General features: G+C 43.0%; 1 pseudogene; it reads right to left on the reverse strand.

Moving 5' to 3' along the window:
• Nucleotides 1-246: 246 nt before the first annotated feature.
• On the reverse strand, nucleotides 247-7,221 carry LOC116912671 (annotated as a pseudogene).
• Between the last annotated feature and the right edge of the window lie 336 nt (nucleotides 7,222-7,557).

Below are 7,557 nucleotides of genomic sequence, written 5' to 3' on the forward strand. Positions count from 1 at the left end.
AACAGTAAGATTCCAGCTGAGGTCTATGTATGCGATAAACTTTTATTCTTATATTCTGCATTTCTCCACTGACAATAAGAAGACAGGCTCTCAGACTGACAGGGAGAGATGAAAGAAAATGAAACTCCCAGCTGTGGAGTTGGACCAGCTGGCTGAACACCTGGATTCATGGCTTGCTTTACTTATCTCCAGTTAAGACATTTGTAGGATTTCTTTCTCTTTCAACCCTTCCTCTTTATCCTCCTCTTCCTTTTTATCTTCCTCTCCTTCCTCCTCATTTTCTTCTCCCACCTCTAGAAATAGTCTCATTTAGCTCAGAGTGGCTTAAACTTAGCATGTAGCTGAGGACGTCCTTGAACTCATAATTCTTTTCTCTCTGCCTCTGGAGCACTGGTATTGCAACTATATAACACCAGGTCCACTCAAATCCTTGATACATAAGTGTACAACAGTATCCACTTTATACTGACTGTTGCTTTAAACATTAAGTGAGATGACCTTTGTGGATTAGTTAGAACGGTATTGACATCAGTATTACTAAAAATGTAAAGGAAATTAAGCTACTTGTGAAAGTTGACACAGGAACATTTTGAACACTTGGTTTAGTGGTAAATATTTTTGTCAGCCCCTTTTGACTTCAGGTGGGAAAGGGCTGACATTATTTTATTAATAATTCTCGCACAACTCCTTGGTAAGAATATTATTGACAAGGCTGAGGGGACAGTTGTGGAAGAAGTATGAGGACTCAAGTTAAATCCCCAGAATCCATGTGAAAGAAGCAGGTATAAAGGCATGTGCATGTGATCCCAGATTTGGGAGAAAGCAATAGACAGAAATAGGCAGATTAATGAGCATCAGGTCAGCGAGAGACCCTGCCCCAAAAAACAAAGTGGAAGGCGATCAAGAGGAACAACACTAGAGAGCTTCTTCTGGCCTTCTCATGCATATGCACACATGTAAACACACGCATGCACACACACATGCACATGCCCACACATAAGGGAGCTGGGTGCAGGGAAAGGGAGATCCAGACAAGAGATATATCTTCATGATTTCTTTTGGCTGCTAATTTTAGGGTTTGATTTATTCTTGTTTTTCCATAACCCTAAGGTACAATACATTTTTATTAGCGATTTCTCTGATATTTAAGTTAAGATACAACAGCCAACTCTTCTTTTAGGACTATTTTTATTGCAGCCTGTAGGTTTTGGTACACTGTGTATTCATTTCCATTCAGCTCTATGAGTGAAGAAGGCTCCCATTTTACTTCTTTGATGACTTGGTCATCACTTAATAGTGTTTTAAAATAGCTATTGCCACTATTCCTGGTTGCTCATCTAACTGAGTGGTAAGACTCGATTGCCCAAGATAACACACACTTTGGTTGAAAGACAGAGAGAAATCAATCTGGAATGGCCCTGCAGTTTTGTTTTGTTTTGTTTGTTTGTTTGTTTGTTTTTAATTCTTACTGGATAGATTTCATAGTTTCTACAATGAATACAGATCATAATACAGGTCGCTGAAAGGAAAAGATATCAATGGTCTTATGCATGGCTGGACCCTTTATACTACAATACTATCTTAGGGTTTTACTGCTGTGAACAGACACCGTGACCAAGGCAACTCTTATAAAGACAACATTTTATTGGGGCTGGCTTACAGGTTCAGAGGTTCAGTCCATTATCATCGAGGCAGGAGCATGGCAGATGTGGGGCTGAAGGAGTTGAGTTCTACGTCTTCATTCAATGGCAGACAGAAAAAGACTGACTTCTGAGCAGCTAAGATGAGGGTCTTAATGCCCACACCCACAGTGACACACCTATTCCAACAAGGCCACACCTCCAAATAGTGTAACTCCCTGGGCCAAACATTAAAACCACCACAAATCCCAACCTATCAGGTAAGGCCTGTCCAGTGTTGGCACAATGGTGTCCTGACTGTTAAGGGTCAGAAACAGGAGGGAATTCATGCCTATTGTTACAAACCTTGTTGTAGTCCACAGCTAGGGAGGTGATAGGCCGTATAGGGGGATTTAATGTTGTTATGTAGCTAATTGGTCATGTTATCAAACAACTTTCTAAATATCTATGCTTTATTCTCATAGATGACTGGTGGGGGTTGGTCTGGTGCTGTGTACACATATGCTAAATTCTGTACCCCAAGATGTGGTTGCTCCCAGACAAGAGAATTCTCACATACACAGAATGTTCTATATACCTTGTCCCTCAATTTAAAGTTAATTGGTTGATAAAATAATTTATTTACAATCGGCTGCTGTTCTCAGCCTGGGTCAGAAAAGCTTATTTATTATAGAGGGGAATGGTTAATGGAGAAATTCATAAGTAGTCTAAATGCTCAGTTCTAAAAGAGACATCTGTATTAATCTTCCCCTGATGGCTTAGAACATTTCAGAAGAAGGTGTGGAAAGAAGGTAAGGGCTGGATGATGGGAGGGACACTGGATGATGGGAGGGAACATTGGATGATGGGAGGGAGAGCAGGAGGATGGGAGGTAGCCAATGAATGCTGCCTTCCAAACATGATGTGGTCCACCCACTTATGAACACCAACATCTGTGGTTACCTACACAAAGCCTATTCAAGACCAACCCAGAAAAATCCTAACACAGATTGGAGAGGTGTTTGTGGTGGTCCAGCCCTTCCTGAGGAATTGCTGGAAATTGTTGGCAGCAGGGGGACAGACAGTCATTTATCTTTGTTGTTGTGACCGCTGGGGACTGTTGTGGCTGACGCCATGCTCATGCACATAGGGCAGCATTAGTTAAATCTAAAATAAGAAGACATGAATCTGTGTTGGGAAGAAGTAGGACTTAGAGGGAAGAAATGGAGGGGTGGATATGACCCCCAGTTAAATTAGAATTTCATGTAGACAGCAGATAATATTCTAAAGCATGCCACAAACATGCATGAGACATAGACTGGAAAATGATTTACTTTTTATTTAAAATTAAAATTTAATAAAGATCGTCTGTATCTGGCAGCCCCATTAAATAGATCTGAATGAAGTTCTGCTTAACTTTCATCATGACACTTTTGGAGGCTTTTCTTCCCAATGGATTATGAAGTATTTCCGCTTATGTTTTTCTTATACATTGTATTCTTTTTGTGTGTACTTTGTTTAACTTTAGGGATACTTATATCTGAATGGTCTTGAAATTATTCTGCCACCAGATACCCGACAATGTTTGCCAACATTTTTCTTATCAGATCTTGAGGGAGGTGAACAGTGAGTGTCCTGACTGATTGGGTAGAGGCGTGGGATGCTAGGAGGCATTCCACAGTGCACACGAAAGGCCCATCACTAAGGATTATTCAGCAGAAAACATGGGGAATGCTGTTGAGAAACTCTGACTCAGATATTTGAAAATAGTGGGTTTAGTTTTCAAATATATCTTGGTATAAAATAACCTGCTGAATCATCATATAAACGAATGCTGTTTTCATTCTCACGAGTTTGTGTAAATGCTGCAGCTTTTCTCCTGCTGCTCGTCTTTAGTTTTACCTCCCGTGTGTTTGATAGAATACAAGGAATTATTTTATGTTGTGGTTTGTATATGCTAAACCTAGGGAGTGGCACTATTTGTAGGTATGGCCTTGTTGGAGTAGGTGTGTCACTGTGGGCGTGGGCTTTAAGACCCTCATCCTAGCTGCCTGGAAGCCAGTATTCTGCTAGCCGCCTTTCTTTTTTTTTTTTCTTTTTTTTTTTTTTTTTGGCTTGACCTTCCTTTTTATTTTATTTAATTAATTAATTAATTAATTAATTAATTTATTTTGGTTTGACTGCTGATACTTCTTTTTTTTTATTTTTTTTTTATTAACTTGAGTATTTCTTATTTACATTTCAAATGTTATTCCCTTTCCCGGTTTCCAGGCCAACATCCCCCTAACCCCTCCTCCTCCCCTTCTTTATGGGTGTTCCGCTCCCCATCCTCCCCCCATTACCGCCCTCCCCCCAACAATCACATTCACTGGGGGTTCAGTCTTAGCAGGACCAAGTGCTAGCCGCCTTTCAATGAAGATGTAGAGCTCTCAGCTCCTCCTGCACCATGCCTGCCTGGATGCCGTCATGCCTTGATGATAATGGACTCAACCTCTGAACCTGTAAGCCAGCCCCAGTTAAATGTTGTTTTTGTATAAGAGTTGTCTTGGTCATGGTGACTGTTCACAGCAGTAAACCCTGACTAAGACAGTATTCTCGTATATATTAAGGTTTACTTTGTATCCTATTATGAAATCTGTCTTAGGGAATGGCCCAGGGACTCTGAGAATGATGAGTATTCTGCAGTATTTGGGTGGAGTATTCTATTTTGTTGTTGTTGTTTCAGTTTCTTTATTTTTAAACTTACTGATTCTTTGTGAATTTCATGTCATGCACCCCAATCTCATTCATCTCCCCATCTCTCCATGTTGGCCCTCTGCCTTTGCAAACTTCCACCAAAACAAAACAAAAACAAAACAAAACAAAATCTTACTGTAGAAGAGTTGGTATGCACAGAGTACACATTTTTGTCTAAACAGCTTCACTTGCAAATAAATGTTCATTGCAAGGAATCATTGATCTGTTTCCAGGCTTCTAGCTTCTATGCTATCAATACTGGATCCTCCCCGGGACTCCTCTAGGACATTCTGTTTTTGCCCTGTGTCATGGAGATCTTAGACTTTTGGATCTGTAGAAGCAGCCCCATCATGCACTCTGCAGTTCATCGATGGGGTAGATGTCGTGGTGGGTCAACTCAAAGCTCTGAATCTGGGCCTGTGTGGCATCTGAAATGCTCTGCTCACCACTTCTCCTGCACCATGCCGCCAAGGTCCTCTCCCACTTTGCCCAGGTGAGGGGTAGTAAGGGGCAGTAAGTGGCAGTAAAGGACAGTGAGGGGCAGTGAGGGGCAGTAAGGGGCAGTAAGGGGCATGCCCTCAGGACCAGTTCACCCCCTACACCAAAGCCAGCACTACTATACTGCCCAGGTGAGGTGTGGTGTCAACTCTCCCGAGTGCTGCAGTTAGTGGGGACCAGGGGGGGAGGTTTCCCACTTTCATGTCCTTAGGGGCCAGCTGTCCCACATTGCCCAGGAAAGGGATGGGGTCAGCTTCCTGACTGCCACAGGCATTGAGAGGGAGAGCCATCTCTCCTATACTCATGCCCACTGCATGACAAGCAAGGGGCAGGGATAGCTTTCCTCCTGTACCCACTCCATCAGGGCCAGCTCCATGATGTTGCCCAAATGTGGTTTGCAGCTTGCTCTCCCAGAGTGCTGTAGCCAGAGGGGCAGGGACAGCTATCCCACTCTCTGGGTCAGCATTTCCATGCTGCTCAGGGGAGGGGTGGGGTTAGCTTTGCTCAGCCCTAAACCATCTACACAGCCCCAGGCAGCACCTCAGACTAGGACTGTTCACATGACCTTTAAAGGAAACACAGACAGTGGTCACTTTCTACTGCCCCAGCCTGGGGGAGGTCACAGTGAAGCCTGCAATGTCGTCCACTGTTAATTTGACCTGTGACATCATCTAATTCAGGTGTTTCTCCATTTTCGTTAGGATGACCTGAATATTGATAAGATTGGGTTATGGAAGTCACCCACTGTTACTGAGTTGAGGGTCAGTCTGTGTCTTTTTTTTTTTTGAAGATACTTTTCCTGTTGCATTTTGCTCTAGATATTTTCCCCCAAATGAGTTGAGAGCCATGATGCTGAGACCTCAGAATCAGGGCGACTGAGCACAGAGGGACAGGGAAGAAAGGACTGCAACTTGCTCCCAGGGACTGGAGAAATTTAAAAAATAAAAAGAAAGTGAAAAGGAATGTTGAATCTATTGGTCTTCTGTCTAGTCACTCTTGCCTTCTTCCTCACTCCTTCCTCCTGGTCAAACTCATCGTCATCTTCTTCACCCTCATCCTCATCTCCTTCTTCATCAATATCCTCCAACTCCTCCTCCTCCTCCTCCTCCTCCTCCTCTTCTTCATCACTATCCTCCTCCTCCTCCTCCTCCTCCTCCTCCTCCTCCTCCTTCTCCTCCTCCCTCCTCCTCCTCTGTCTCTCCTTCATCATCCATATTGGGAACCAAATAGTACTGCCAGGGATTTGGCCAACTATCATCTTTGATGACCTCTTCTAACTCAGCACCTACATCAGAATGGTCAGTAGACCAGGTAAAGAAGCTCTCTGCCCCTTCCTGCTGCCACTTCCTGCTGGCCTTACTCTGCGTTTGATGTGAGCGTTTTTGTCAAATCCTTTCCAGATTTCCATTTGATTTCAGTGGACTTTGAAGATGGTCACCACTCTCCTTTAGATGAAATTCTTTGGAGAGAACTTTATTTTCAAAGTAAGGATTTTCATCAAAATAAAAATCTATTCTGTAAATTGATTTAATGCCTTCAAACTCTGTCAGTTCAACTGTGGTCATATAATTAATGCAGGACCCCCTTGTCTTCCTTCCCAAGCAGTGCAGACACCTTGCAGATGGTTGACAAATGTTGTTATCCAAAGATTTGGGATTTTGGCGATCAATTCTGACCTCTTCTGAAAAAATGGTTGGTGGAGTTTGTTATATTTTTGTTCTACTTTCAAACTTTCCTCACTGGCTTGTTCATTGAGTCTATCTCATTCATTGTGTACTTCATCAATACACTCAATTGCTTCTTGCTGTTCTTTTTCTCCCTTCCGCAGGCCGGGAGAGGCCAACTTGTCCTCCATCTTCTGGGCAGCAACGGGTCTGGGTTTCTTGGGCTGAGGCAGGATCACGGACTGCCACTTTGGGGCCGTGGCACGAGGGAGGTGCCAGGAGACAGAGGCCGGAGCCCTGATGCTCACAGCAGAAAGAAACTTGCAGGAACTGAGGAGGCCTCAGGTGTGGGAAACTTACGTCAGCCTCCAATCTGTGTCTTTACAACAAATTGACATTTGTTTTATGGAATTCGGTGTACTGGTGTTCAGTGCACTTATACTGAAAATTGTAAATCTCTCTTGATCAATATGAAATGTCTTTTTTTGTCTCTTCTTTGTAATTTCTTTTGTCAGATATTAAAACACTAGGAACTTCTGCTTGATTCTTAGTTCCATTTTGCCAAACTGTCCCTTTCTGTGTTTTTCTACCCTAAGGCTTTCTCTTACTTACATTTCTATGGCTGTGATAAAACACCTTGAACAAAACAAAGCTTTGGAAACTTCGCTTGGAACTTACAGGTCCAGAGGGGGATAGAGGTCCATTATAGGTGTGTGCGTGTGTGTGTGTGTGTGTGTGTGTGTGTGTGTGTGTGTGTGTGTGTGTGTGTGTGTATCAAAGCAGCAGGCAGGCAAGCATACATGTTGGAACAATGACTGGGAGCTCCCATTTAGATCTATAAACAGGAAGTAGGAAGAGAACACTTGAAAACACCTCCACCACCAAGGCCACACCTCTTAATCCCTCCCAAACAGTTCTATCAACTGGGGACCAGGTATATAATCATGTGAGCCTATGGGGGCCACCGTAGGATGTGTTCATCTTTGATGGTAAGGTATGTATTTTGGAAGTGATAAATACACATAGCCTGTATTCTAATC

Source organism: Rattus rattus, chromosome 11 (genome assembly GCF_011064425.1).
Source record: "Rattus rattus isolate New Zealand chromosome 11, Rrattus_CSIRO_v1, whole genome shotgun sequence".
NCBI lineage: Eukaryota > Metazoa > Chordata > Mammalia > Rodentia > Muridae > Rattus > Rattus rattus.